The sequence below is a fragment of the Mus musculus genome, chromosome 10 (assembly GCF_000001635.26).
Source record: "Mus musculus strain C57BL/6J chromosome 10, GRCm38.p6 C57BL/6J".
Lineage (NCBI taxonomy): Eukaryota > Metazoa > Chordata > Mammalia > Rodentia > Muridae > Mus > Mus musculus.
This window is the reverse complement of record NC_000076.6, coordinates 126,786,877-126,801,528: the sequence shown is the minus strand read 5'-3', so window position 1 is coordinate 126,801,528 and position 14,652 is coordinate 126,786,877. Positions and strand designations below refer to the sequence as shown.

General features: G+C 44.8%; 2 long non-coding RNA genes across 2 annotated transcripts; one reads left to right on the top strand and one right to left on the bottom strand.

The window, feature by feature from the left end:
- Nucleotides 1–6,916: 6,916 nt before the first annotated feature.
- Nucleotides 6,917–11,894, bottom strand: Gm51788. Its single transcript, XR_003948980.1, has 3 exons — nucleotides 11,659–11,894; nucleotides 7,594–7,642; nucleotides 6,917–7,515 (listed from the first exon to the last, which is right to left on the bottom strand). It is a non-coding gene; the product is annotated as a predicted gene, 51788 (long non-coding RNA).
- 4930484H19Rik (RIKEN cDNA 4930484H19 gene) lies at nucleotides 7,819–12,678 on the top strand. The gene is made up of 4 exons (NR_131015.1): nucleotides 7,819–8,981; nucleotides 9,277–9,411; nucleotides 11,366–11,452; nucleotides 12,314–12,678. It is a non-coding gene; the product is annotated as an RIKEN cDNA 4930484H19 gene (long non-coding RNA).
- The last annotated feature ends 1,974 nt before the right edge of the window (nucleotides 12,679–14,652 follow it).

Genomic DNA, 14,652 nt, shown 5'->3' with positions numbered 1-14,652 from the left:
TTCTAACACATTCCCAAAGCCTTGTTTAAGAATCACGTGATGTTTACTGATTTGAAGTCTGGTCAGGTGACTGTCAAAGCAAAAAGGAGGAAGGATGTGACAAAGTAGTAAATTGTGACTTGAGCCCAAACAGTGACTGTGTGTGTGTATGTGTGTGTATGTATGTGCATGATGCATATATATGTGTATATATCTTTACATGTGAGTATGTATATGCGTGCATGTGTATATGTGTATATATCTTTATGTGTGTATATGCATGTACATGTATGCATGTACATGTGCCTGTGTGTATGTGCATGTGTATGTCTTTACATGTGTATACATGCATGCATGTGTGTGTGCACACATGTGTATGTGTGCATGTGTCTTTGTGTGTGCATGTGTCTATTCATGTGACATGGTTACAGATGCCCTTCACCTATGCCTGTTGTCTCTTGAAGTAGAAGTGTGACTGTCTCTTTCTGTGTTAAGATGAGGGTGGGATTTGGGTCTGTGGCAGACACAATTAGTTGACCTTTCTTGCAATTGCCATTCTTGTCTTGTGCAAAACTTTTATGTGCATGCAGTAGACTTATGTATGCTTAACTGCCGGGACTAAAGTCATGGTTAAGTCTTCATCTCATTCTTGTGACGTAGTCCCTTCCAGAGTTTCCAGAGCTGGTTCTGCTCAACACTATGTTTGGAGAAATCTGCAGTGAGTGGGCTTCTGAGAAAAAGACATTTTTGGGTCCCATCAGTATTGCATGAAGATGCACTGGTGATAAGGAAAAGCCAAGAAAAGAGAGACAATGTGGAGACACAAAGACTCTGTGCGACTGACTGATAGTGTGAGGAGACACAATGTCAAACCTGGAGCTCTATGCTCTACATTGCTTTTTATGTGCATGTGTGTGTACGAGGAATATATGTGTGCATGTATATGCATATGTGTGTGTACATGTGTGCATGTATATGCATGTGTGAATGTGCATTTATGAGTGTGTACATGTGTGCTGTGTTTGTATGAGTATGTGCATGCATGTGTGTATGCACATGTGTGTGCATTTAGGTGTACATGTGTGGTGTGTTTCTATGAGTGTATGTACATATATGTGCATATGTATGCAGGTGCATGTGTCTGTGTGCGCACACACACACATAAAGATGGAAGTGAGAGGTTGATGCTGGATGTTTGCCTTCATGTTTTCTATCTTATTATTTGAGACAGGTAATTGAACCCAGAGCTGTCTGGTCAGCGAGCTCCACAGATGGGCCTGTCCCCATTTTCCTCGCTTAGGGGTTACAGGCATGGGCTGCCATGCCTGGCTTTATGTGTGGCCACTGGCTATCTGAGTTCAGGTCCCCATGCCTTTGTGGCAAGCACTTTACTAGCTGAGTCTTCTCTCTAGCATCCACACTTCCTGTGAATTGAGAAAAGAAATGCTTTTCTTGCCTAAGCCAACATTAAGGTTTTTCTTTGTTTCACTGCTAAAGCCAAATGAATGTGGCATCAAATGGAGAAAGACTTCACCACAAACTTGAAGGCATTTAAAGATTAAAACAATGTTTTCTTTTTAAATACAGATGTTTCGCCTTTGTGTATATCTGTGCACTGTGTGTGTGTGTGTGTGTGTGTGTGTGTGTGTGTGTGTGTCTGTGCAGTGTCTACAGAGGCCAGAAAGAGGGCACTGGATCTGGAGTTAAAGGTCTTTGAAACACCAGCAGATAGGACGAGAATCCCTGTCCTCTAGAAGAGCAACCTGTGCGGTTCACTGTTGAACCATCTCTCTAGCTCCATTTTGAGGTGTTTGAGGGTTCCAGTTGAAGAGGAAGCTGAGTTAGGAAGGGTGGGGTGTCAGGACCTGGGAGGTGCAGCAGAAGTGCCCATGGAGGCAGTGATATCTGGTAATCTCAGTAAAACTGACAGTAACAACCAACTGAGGCCCAGCAGATGGCAGACGTGAGGTGCCTTCTATGGAAACAGCAGGAAGAGGACGCAATGACTAGTGGCTGATTGGTTAGTTGATACTTTGTTAATTATAGAAGTAGCATGTTTGTAACAATGTTTAAAGGCTCTAGCACACAGACACAAGGAGCCAGTCGATGGTTCTTCCTCTATGTGATGATTTAGGGGCCTGGGAGACTTTCATGTTGGGATTCAGCAGTATCTAGGGACCCAGTTATCATTCACATCTAGCTGGTGGACAGGAAAGAAGAGAACAAGGATGAAGGAGAGATGCTGCTCCTCTCCCTCCTCCCTCTCCTCCCCTCCCCACTTCTCCTCCACTCTTCCTTCTCCTCTGTCTTTTTACTTGCAATGGTGGGGTGGAATCTGGGGCCTCACACATGTTAGGTAAACTACTGTTAAGCTATGTCGGCAGCTTGATGGCAACTTCTTAAAGCCTTGATCCCAAAGTGACTATTCCTGCCCCCGTTCATGACAAGGAGTTACTTGTCTCTCTCCCTTGCTTCAGAGGGAGTGCGAACTGTACCTGTCTGGGTGAGCAGATGGTCTCAGGTCTGTCTTTAGATCTTAAAGCAGAAGAATGGATTTTGTTGGGAAATTTTTGCCATAGCCACTGTCTTTTGAAATACTTGTTTGGGGTGAGGTTGGGGTGGGGCAGAAACTTTGCAGAGTGTCGGAGTTCTGAATTTCCTGATGGAGTAAGATGGGAAGGCCAACAATTTACACAATCATTTTCTCTCCTCAAAATTATATGTTTGACTCTTTGAAATGCTGAGTAATTTTTTGTTTGTTTAGATCTCATATGGCTACAGTGTTGATTTATGATTTAACAGAAGCCAGATCTCAGCAGTCTAAATCCTAGCAGAGGCATCTGTCAAGTCTTCTGATGTTAGCAAGAAGGAAACAATTTAAGGCATGTGGTCATTTCCCCTTTTAAAATGTGTATCTGGATGACACTGTGGCTTACAACTAAGAGACAGAATTTCAGAAGGAGTAGCAGTGCCTGCCATAAATGCTGTGCTATCCATATACTAAAATGCTTTTCCCTGGTGGGACGGACATGGTACTAAGGAGGAATGTGCCTGGCCTGATAAAATGGCTTTTATTAATCTCCTAATGTTTTTCTTTTGTTTTAGAATTATGATTAGCTTCAAGAGAGTAGCAAGCCACTCACCGTCAGGGCTAAGTATTACTGCTATCTAGATATCTTTGGTTAATGCCTGCTGTTTATTTCAAACACAAAATGCTCCATTAAGAAAAATCAGCTATAATGGGCTGACTTTATTATCAAGAAATTATACCTGTTATGGGAACCTCGCTAATTATAAGCACTTGGATTTGTTTGGGTGATAAAAATAGATGAAGAAGGTCATTTGTTAGGAGGATCACTTGGTGTGCGTGCCAGCATCATAACACTGAAATAAAGTCTGAGAAGACATACTCACGAGGACTGGGATTTGTCTGGGAATAGAATAGACCAGGAGCCAATGTGGAATAAGGATTAGTATAGAGAGCGAGAGCTTTGCTGTGAACAAGTCTCCCCTCTGCCACTCCCAGCAGCCAAGCAGACTTTGTACTTTTTAAAAAACATTTATTTATTTTATGTATGAGTACTCTTGTAGCTGTTCAAATGGCTGTGAGCCTTCATGTGGTTGTTGGGAATTGAATTGAGGACCTCTGCTTGCTCTGGTCAACCCTGCTCACTCTAGTCGGCACTCCAGTTGGCCCAGCTCGCTCCATCCCTGCTCACTCCATCTCAAAGGTTTATTTATTATTATACATAAGCACACTGTAGCTGTCTTCAGACATACCAGAAGAAGGCATCAGATCTCATTACGGGTGGTTGCTGGGATTTGAACTCAGGACCTTCGGAAGAGCAGTCAATGCTCTTACCCGCTGAGCCATCTTACCAACCCAACCTTGTATTTTCTTCTTGTTTCTCTGGCTATGTCACATGTGAACTGGCTTCAGGGTCTAAGAATTTAGACCAGAGGTTCTCAACCTTCCTGACACTGCCCCCCTTGAATACAGTTTCCCATGCTGTGGTGATCCCAACCATAAAACTATTTCGTTGCTGCTCATAACTGCCATTTTGCATCTGTTGTGTGGATTGTAATGCAAATATCTGATAGACAGGATATGAGATTCAGTTGATACCTGCTGAGAAAGGGGAAATCAGTTTTCTCCAATGGAATGTCACTGGGTATATCAACTACACCTCAGGATAAGCCTCCTGCTCAGAAGTAGTTGGCCAACTCAAAATGAACTCTCTTCCCACAACATCCTTTTCTTTCTATTCTTTTCCTTCTTCCTTCCTTCCTCTCTTCCTCTCTTCCTCTCTTTCTCTCTCTCCCCCTCTCTCTCTTTCTTTCTTTCTTTCTTTCTTTCTTTCTTTCTTTCTTTCCTTCCTTCCTTCCTTCCTTCTTCCCTCCCTCTCTCTCTCTCTCTCTCTCTCTCTTCCTTCCTTTCTTTCTTTCTTTCTTTCTTTCTTTCTTTCTTTCTTTCTTTCTTTCTTCTTTCTTTCTCCTTTCCTTTTTCCTTTCCTTTTTCCTTTCCTTTTTCCTTTCCTTTTTCCTTTCCTTTCCTTTCCTTTCCTTTCCTTTCCTTTCCTTTCCTTTCCTTTCCTTTCCTTCCCTTCCCTTCCCTTCCCTTCCCTTCCCTTCCCTTCCCTTCCCTTCCCTTCCCTTCCCTTCCCTTCCCTTCCCTTCCCTTCCCTTCCCTTCCCTTCCCTTCCCTTTTCTTTCCTTTCCTTTCTTTTCTCTTCTTTTCTCTTCTTTTTGAAAGGTCCCACTGTGTTGTTCAGGTCAATCTGGAACTTGTAATCCTGCCTCAGCTTCCCAAGTACCAGGGTTACAGGCATTCATCACTTTGGGTGATGGATCATCATCTTGACCTAGCTTCCTTAACCTAAACATTATGGTATCACCCTTGACTCCCTGTCTCTCCCCCCACCCCCCCACCATCCAGTATTCTCTTGTTCTCAGTCAGAACTTTCCCTCTCAGTTTCTCCCCTACATTTACTCCCACTGATGTAGTCTGGGCCCCCACCATTTCTTTCTTGCAACAAGGTCTTACTGTGTAGCTTAGGCTAGCCTCAGACTCATAGCGATGCTGTGTGGCCCTAGTTTCCTGACTGTTGGGATTGCAGGTGCCTGGCTATCAGCTCTTGTTTTACATGCTGTAGCCTACGCATTCAACCTGCGCGTTCATAGCATGCCATCTTCAAAGCAAGGATTTATTTAGTTAGTTATTTATATGTATCCTAGGCTGGCTTTGAACTTGCTATGAAGCAGAAGATGACCTTGAAATTGGATTCCTCTGCTTTCACCTCCCAAGTGCTGGGATCCAGGCACACCTGGCTTATGTGGTGCTGGAAACCAAACCCGAGGCTTTGTGCAGACGGGGCAAGCACTCTACCAACTAATCTAGCCTGAAGGAAATTTTGTTTTGTTTTCTTAGAATCTTTTGTTTTAAAATGGTTCCCTCAACCTTTATTTTGAAACATCTCAAATCTACAAAAAACTCAGATTAAGAGAACCGTAAACACTATTTTACTCTGCTCCAAAGTGAGCAAAAATTCATTTTTTAAATGATAGCCTTTTGGGTAACATTGGTGCAGATATGAGAGCTTCTGTCTCCTGGAGAATGGACCAGGACTCTGCAAATTCCTTATGTAATACTGGATCCTCTCCTGGGGTTCCTACTTCAGTGTTCTTGGTAGAGTATCTGGTATCTTCTTCCACCTTTGAATTTTCTGAAATTTGTTCCTTGTCTGTTGTTTTAGGGTGTCAAAGTAAAGAGCCAATGGCAGAAGCCACACATAAATGTAAGATGGACATTTGAAGAGTCCCAGACTAAGTCATGGGACCCTAACCCTCTTCTGTTTGTTCACGAAGTCAACTGGGTCATAGCCACCTACTTAAAAACTATGGGTTAGCATGCCAACCACACTAAATGGTGATGGGAAAAGTTACTGGTGGGGCGGGGCTGTGGTCCTGATAGTGCTAAACACTTTTCCTTATACATTCAATAATGAGGCCCCTGAAGGAGCCAGTATTTCCTGATGCTCCAACTCCTCCTGCTCTGAGGGACTGGGTCTGTCTGGAGGCAGACTGGCCCGTGGTGGTCCCATCTTGCACAGAGAATTCCCAACACTAAAACCACTGCACTGCAGGAGGATCTGGGTAGCCATTACGTCAACAGAAGCAAGTCAGCCTGAGACAGCACCCACCCGACAGTGCAGAGCCCCCATTAGCTTTCAAAAAGCTTTTACTCAACATTTGATCATCGGGCAATACAAAGATCAATCAGGCAGGATGAGCAAGATGAGGGTCTTCTACCAGATGAGGCCTTCACCTCTGAGGGACTGAACCATGAACCTGGAACCAGGAGTGGACTTTGTCAGGAAGTCAATCTACCACATATCTCAGATCAAATTTTCTTTAAACCTCTTTTTTGATTTATGGGAGAAGTTGGGTATATACCTGGAAATTCCATGTGTAATTCTGAAGTGTTAGTGGCTGGAGGGTTTAGGGACACCTCCCGGTATTCCCCCTCCTTTCTTTTTTTTTTTTCTTCTTCTTAAAAAAACATCTTTGTTGAGGTGAGAAAAGACTCTCAGAGAGGCGAAGGGATTGAACTCTACGCTCAGCTTTTGGTGTCTGTCTACCATCTTTCTCATTGGCCAGGAGCCTCCAAATGGAACCTGCTGGTTCTTGTCTTAGGGGAGAATTCAGTTGGGAGACACAGACGTTATAAATAGAAATTTACTTAGCAAAGGAAAAGCAAAGTGTATTTGAGAGAGACTGGAGTGGGCTGCCCTGAGGGTCAGGGAACAGGAAGTTCTCCGGTGTTGAGTTTGAGCGGGTTTTATGAACACAGGGGAGGTAGGTATGTTTATTAGGTAAAGTAATGCTTTTCTCCTTCCCAAATTATGATGAGGTATTTCTTGATTTTTTTTTTCTAGAAAAGTCCACAAGATAGGGGTTCAAAATCCCAATGTAAACAGCATTATAAAGAAGCCAAGATCTTTGAGGAAGCAGGACCGCCCCCATCAGTGCGCATGCGTAGTAGAATGCCCTGGTTCTGCCTCTGAGAGGCACGGCTATTGTGACGCAGCTTCTGTTTCCTTAGTTACTTCATGAAACTGCCTAGGGTCCCATGATGATTATCACGGCTAACTGTTGGTTAAGACAGTTTGCCGTGTTTAAACTTGAGGTTTTATCACAAAAGCTGGGAATGAGTTTTACGACATTTTGTCAAGGTGTCCAAACAGGAAGAATGTTTGCCTTCTATCTAGGACCTGTCTCCCAGCTTCACTGCTCATAGGTATCCTGTATCTTACAATGCTTTATTCCAGTGGTAAGAAAGGTCTGTGTAAAAATGGCAACTGGATCTTGGCATAAACTACTTCACCGTTGTCTTTCCTCCTCCTTCTTTCCATTTTTGCCCTTCATAGCACTCCAGTTGCACTGTGGTTAGTAATAGACCTTTATATTCCGTCAGCTTCGCCTGTTTCTTAGGAGGCGTTTCTACTTAACAAAGGGCGTTTCCGAGGATACGAAGCACTAGAAGAGAACGGAATAGGGCGTTCTTGGTGGCAAGCGAAAGAAATTGAACTACAGACAACATAGAGTTTGACTTACTGGTAATATTTCAGGAAAAGGATGGGGTTAGATCTGTCGTCAGGAATACCTGGAACCGAGAAATCAAACACTGCGATAACGCATGCTGCTTGTCTGCGCATCGGCTTATTTGCCCAGGCTAGCCACTTGTGCCTGGCCACAGAGGTCCAGCTTCGGCATCACAATCCCCCCCGCCCCCGTGCCCCGTGCCCCAATAGAAAATCCTTCTCCATCAGTTTAACTTGGAAAGAAACCCAGGCTGGAGTTCCAACTGGCCAGAACGGAGTAGTCACGGAGGCCAAAGGATGAGCCCTTGTGATTAACCTGCTTGGATCAAGTCCCCATCTCTCGGCTTGTTGGAACATCTACAGGATGCACGTGGTTCAAGAAGGATCTACGTGAAGATGCCTTCTCCATTCCTGTTTTTATCCCTCAAGTTTTTCTTCCCTCTATTTTATCTATGTGTTTACAGAGGGACATGGAGATAGCACCAGCCCCCATCACTCTCCATCTGATGTAAACTCTGACATCTAACCAAGAGGAGTGGCCAGTGTTTGTCTTGAGCAGGGGGGCTGCACATGGCAAGGGCCCTACCAGTGAGAGCAGGATTCCGGCTGAGTGGCCCCAGGGCATAGGTCCCACTGAATTCATTTTTACTGGCAGGACAGACGTGAACGGGCTCCAGCAGAAATCTCTAATCCACTGCTGCAGGGGTTTCTATGTTTCAGGCACTTGATAATGAGAACCAAATTTTTTTTTTTTTTTTGAGAACCAGAAATTTTTGTGTGCTGAAAACTGGGGAAAGGGAGGAAGAGGGGAGTTTTTTGTAAGAGGACAGAGAGAGAAAAGGGAACCTGTTTTGTGTCTTGAATCTTGATCCTGCAGCCTTCCCCTGTTTTCTTTTTGGTATATGTCAGCTCAAGAGCTTGCTTGGGGCTTCCCCCAGTCAGCTCTTTGGGGACAGGAAACAATGCTTGCTAGATTTCAGGTCTTATTCTTAATCAGCTTGAAAATTTAGTCAGAATAATTCGAGGTACATAAAATTGTAAAAAAAAAAAATCTATTAATTAGCTACCCACAGGCTACCTTCTCAAGTTCAATTTGAGCCCTAAGGAGAAAATGACATACAGCTCTGTTGTACAGCCGGGTATGGAAACCACCTCCCGGGGTAGAAGCATTAGCAGAGCTACTGCCTCTCAAGGATTCAGAAGGAAGGCCTTGGGAGCTCATTACTGGATCACTGAACTGGGGAGAACCACAGTTCCCTCAGCTCTTTGCTTTATATGCAGATTGCAGTTTGTGTGACAACAGTCTCCGAAAAGGACCAAGCTTCCACTCTGCTAATGACAGCTGACGTTTCTAATCGCCCGAGAGGCACGGATGTCTCATTTCAGGAGACGCGCATAGAGGTGACAGGAATCAGCCCACAGCCTCTGACCCTTGGGGAGCCGAGCACTCAGAATAGACACAGCCTGGATTCAGCCAAGAAACACATTTCTCTTCATGCCTATGCCCTTCTGCCCATTCATCTTATCAGAACTCAGTCAGCAGCCATCCTGTCTCAGCAGTGACATGTTTCTGCCAACCAGGCAGCCAGTCCTGACCCCATCTCCCTTTATTAGCTCCTCCTTCATTTCTCCCCCCTCCCATCTTTGTCTGACACCTTGACTAAAGACCCAGTGATGTATGTTGTGATTTTTACAGGGCTCGTCTGGCCTTGAAATTCTGAATTTTGAAAAGAGTTCAAGGTGATGATACCAATGTTGCTGGTCCTGAGAACGAACTGTGAAGAGCAAGGGGCTAAGTCACATGGAAGATATAGGGGAGCTGACGCCTCAGGTAAGAAGCTGGTATAATAGTCAGGACCCTGTGCTGCAGAGAGAAGGTTCCAGATGAGCCCTAGTTGGCCTCTGAGTTTGTTTTTCCCTCCTACTCCAGTCTACTCTTCCACAGATTACAGAAGGGCTGCATCTTAGAAGTTTTGAAGACAATCGTTTTACATGTATGGGCATTTTGTTTCTGTGCCCACAGAGGCCAGAAAAGAGGGTACTGGATCCCCTGGAACTAGAGTAAGAGATGGTTGTGAGCTACCATGGGTGTTCTGGGAATTGAACTCAGGTCCCCTGCAACAACAAGTGCTCTGAACAACTGAGTCATCTCCCTAGCCCACAGGATGCATCTTTCAAATGGAACCCATTTTGTGAGCTAATTTGAGGAAACTTGAGTCTCTTCCTTGCAGCACCATTATGCCCTGGGTAGATCAGGGAAGAGAACCTCACCATTCAGAGAAGAGCCCTCAGTGGTGCTCGGTGCTTGGGAAGCACAGCTAACTAGGTCTGGCACCCCCTCTGGCTGTGGCAATCCTTCCCATCATACCTCATATTCTACTGGGCAGACAGGCACTCAGAGTGCTTTGGGGGAAGTCCGTGCTCTGACCTGGCTAAGCTGCTCATTTCTCCAGGCAGGTCCTCTAGTTAAGAGAGATGCAGTTTTAAACTAAAAAACACTTCCATATTGGAGATTGAATGCAAAAAAAAAATGACCTGTTTGACATATAAACTATCAGAAAATACAGCAAACGAGTGCACGGTGGGGATTCTAATGTGACAGGCATCCTGTCACGTTAGCTGAGCTTTTACCATGCCCCAGAATAACTTCTGGCTACAGCCTTGCTAAGCACAAAATAGCTTGTATCCTATTGTCTAAAATATTTGCAAGTAAATGTTAGATAAGGTTAGGAAGACTTGAATAGATACAGTGACTCTCTCATCCATTTATTTGAAACAATGGCTCCCTGTGTAACATACGCTGACTTTGAATTCATGATCTTCCTGTCTCAGCCTCCTAAATCTGAGATTGTATCAACACGCCCAGCTTGGGGAATTGTTTTATTGCTGGCCCTGTATAGATTTAGTGCTGTAAGAAGCAATAAAGACAGTAGGTTTTGCTCAGCATGTGTATGTGAATGGAACCCATGTCTTCCGGGTATTTCAATGTTGAATATCCCTCAGTTGTGTAGTCCTGACATCAAGCCAGGGAGGATGCAGTGTCTTAGTCTGTGCGCGACTGCTGTGAAGAGACACCATGACCGTGGTGACTCTTATAAAGAAAAGCATTTCCTCGGGGGTTTGCTTACAGTTTCAGAGGTTTAAGTACATAATCACTATGGTGGCACGCATGGTGCTGGAGCAGTAGCTGAGAGCTGCATACTGATCTTCAGGTAGAGAGAGAAAGAGAGAGAGAGAGAGAGAGAGAGAGAGAGGCAGAGAGAGACAGAGACAAAGACAGAGATAGAGATACAAAGACAGTGAGACACAGAGAGACACAGAGACAGAGAGACAGAGACAGTGAGAGAGACAGACAGACAGTGAGACAGACAGAGAGGGACACAGAGAGAGAGAGACAGAGACAGACAGAGACAGAGAGACAGACAGAGACAGACAGACTTATTATTTTGAAAACCTCAAAGCCCCACCTACCCCATGACACACTTCCTCCAATATGGCCACACTTCCTAATCCTTGAAATCATTTCAAACAGTTCTACTCAGTTCCTTAGCCGACTAAGTGTTCAAACACATGACCCTGTGGGGGCCATTTTTATTCAAGTCACTACAGGCAGATTTTTAAAAAACACATTCAGTGCTCCTCAGTTCTGGTACTGCAAGTGAGGTTTCTGGAGTCCATCCTTCTAGCTGGCCTCCCCTCTCCCAGTTTGCAGTACAGTCAGAGCCAAGGTAATACTGATGGTGAAACACCCCCTCCTTTACTTTCTCACCTCTTTGCTTTCTCAGGAATTTCCTCCTTGACTTCTGCAAGAGGTCACCTGGCAAATCTAAGTCAGACGCTAGACAGCAAATGGCTATAGCTTGTTTAACTGGGTAAGTCCTATCGTCTGTCTTCTAGCCTTCCTGCACATGTTTCTCAGATGAGTAGCCTCCGTGTGATAGGACCAAGAATGTTATGGGCTTACATGGCCCTAAAGTCCATGCACTGGAGTCCTGGTCCCCAGTGCAGTCTGTATTAGAGACAGGGTCTTCAACGAGGTAAGCGGGACTAATTGAAGATGGGAGAATAGAGCCCTTACCTGGCAGAGATGGAGCCTTGCAAGAAGAGGAGACACAGAGCTCTTACTCTGGCCTGTGAGGAGGCTACCACCTGTAAGCCAAAGAGGGAGCCCTTGCCAGAGCCCAGACATGGTGGCCTGATCTTGGACTTGATGTTGTTCACTCTTCCATCTGTAAAGCCTTATCCAGCTCATCAGCTTGGAAGGAGATTGGTTCATTTTATCTGTGAGATCCAGAGGGTCCAGTCTCTGGTCCCTTGGCCATGTCACTTTGTGCCTGTGGCATCACAGTACATCAGATTAGAGGCACAAGGTACATGAAGATGCTTCCTCTTGGTGTCCAGGAATCAAAGAGATAAGGGTAATCCCCAAGAGGGCTCTCTACAGTGTGGTTCAGCTCCCTTCTGCACTTCCCCGGCATGGCACAGGCCTTTAACACATAAGTCTTTGGGAAGAGTATTTGGGACCAAAGCTGTAGCAGCTTTCAAAGCATCAAAACATCAAAAACGGTTTCTGCCATTTAAGCCACCCAGTGTGTTAGAGCATCCTGAGATCATGGGTGGGTCCAAAGGTCTGGACGGCTAGCGCAGGGGAGCACAAGGGTGTGCCTCGGAGGCTGAGCACTAGTAACTGGTCCGTCTCTCTGGAGATCACCAGCTTTGTCTTTTTCATCTAGGATTTCGTTTCTGATGGACAGAGCGTGAGGACAGCCGCTCTGATAAGGTGCAGTGTGTGTTTGATTCTGGAGTTCCGGTAGGAACGTTTTACTTCATCCTAGAATATGTCTGTCGAGTGGCACCTCCTTACAGTGACCTTTGGCCCCAGAAGTACAGTTTTATGGAAGTTGGAGCCAGCAGTCTGTCTGGGCATTTCTGAAGTTTCAGTAGCGCCCATAAAACAGCCTCCCAGACTGCTGATGTGGTCACCGGGGCCTCTGTCCCTGCAGAGTTATTAGGAAGAGCTACTGCCTCTGAGACACCAGGAGATGCACAAGCTCTGATAATTAGAATGAAATAAAATCGATGACTGGACGAACGTGCAGTTTACGAGCAAAGGCAACCTTTTGTTCTTTCCAATTAGGCTCTCCCCCCCCATGGACTTGGCAGATGAAGCCGTGTTATAAATAGAAGTGATATTTTGTGGGGTTCTCCTCACTGAGAAGCACATGAGGTCAAATCCTAATCAAGGTAATATATAGAAGTAATGAGCTGAGCCCACATTCCCAAGCATTTACCCATCTAGTGGCAATAAGTGGGCAAAGATGAAGGGCAGGTGGGGGGGGGGGTGGTTTGTAGAAACTACAGCTAAATAGTTACTTGTGTGGAGGGAGGACAGAGACTGGTCTCCCTGTAATGAATGCTTGCCAGTGATAATTGACTTCATTTGTTAATCGTATTCATGGTATTAATGAGATCATTAGCATAACAGTCACATCCTCCTCTCCCGTGGTCTCAGTCTGGGGAAATCACAAGTTCCACACACCTTGTTGCTATAGATATACCCCCGCGTCCCAATTACGTACACATTCAAATGCCATCTGTGCTGGCTTCACACAAGGGCACCCTGAAATTATCTCTTACCTGTTTTTAGGGGCACTTTTATTTTTTGAGAACTTGGTAGATATCTTTTAAAAGTAATGTCTTTCAATTTCATGGCAAAGATCCAGGTTTAGTTCCTGTAACTGATAAGGTGATCTATTTTTCTCAAATTCCATGCACCAGGAAGACCTAGCCATGGGCCAAGAATCTGGAAGGAGAAAGAAAATATAACAAGGAGGAAATGGAAGAGGTTGGGTTCACAATATGTCATCCATAAACTCAGCACCTGGTTCACAGTATGTTATCCCTAAACACCTTGGCATTGGGAGAATCATGGAGTGGGGCTGATGTTTCTAGCCTCTGTTGACTCTTCCCTCTGAGGTAGGAGACATGATCCTAACGTGAGAGTGGTTCCTCCTTACACCACAGGGAAGGCACATCCTGGTCTCTGAAGACCGGGTATCAAGAAGAACCTGAATAGACAGGCCTTGCTAAACTCCACTTAGGTTGAAACCACTAGCAAAACTCCTTATTTATCACAATTTCTGAGCATGGTGGTGCACACCTTTAACCCTAGCACTTGTGGGCAGAGGCAGGTAGGTCTCTGGGAGTCAAGGCCAGCCTGGTCAATATAGTAAGTTCCAGAATAGGCAGGGGCTACATAGAGAAACCCTGTTTTATAAAACATCCAGTCAACCAACCAACCACACTTCCCCATGACTGCCCACTTCTTGCAGAACCTACAAATAAAAACACGAGTTTCTTTGGGTTCTCATTTGAAGACTCCTGTGTTATATAGAGAAGTAAGTGTACACGCTTCTCTCGTTATTTATCTTTTACAATAAGAACTTCGTCTAGTCTTACATAACTGTCTTAGTCAGGGTTTCTATTCCTGCACAAACATCATGACCAAGAAGCAAGTTGGGGAGGAAAGGGTTTATTCGGCTTACACTTCCATGCTGCTGTTCATCACCAAAGGAAGTCAGGACTGGAACTCAAGCAGGTCAGGGAGCAGGAGCTGATGCAGAGGCCATGGAGGGATGTTCTTTACTGGATTGCCTCTCCTGGCTTGCTCAGCCTGCTCTCTTATAGAACCCAAGACTACCAGCCCAGAGATGGCACCACCCACAAGGGGCCTTTTCCCCTTGATCACTAATTGAGAAAATGCCTTACAGTTGGATCTCATGGAGGCATTTCCTCAACTGAAGCTCCTTTCTGTGATAACTCCAGCTGTGTCAAGTTGACACAAAACTAGCCAGTATAATTGACCCCTTGTCAACTTGACACACAAACACATCACTAGTAAGCCTCAACCCTTACATTCTTATTCATCCCCAAGATCTAAACAACTTTAAAAGTCCCACAGTCTTTACATATTCTTAAATTTTCAATCTCTTTAAAATATCCATCTCTTTTAAAATCCAAACTCTTTTTACAATTAAAAGTCTCTTAACTGTGGGCTCCACTAAAACAGTTT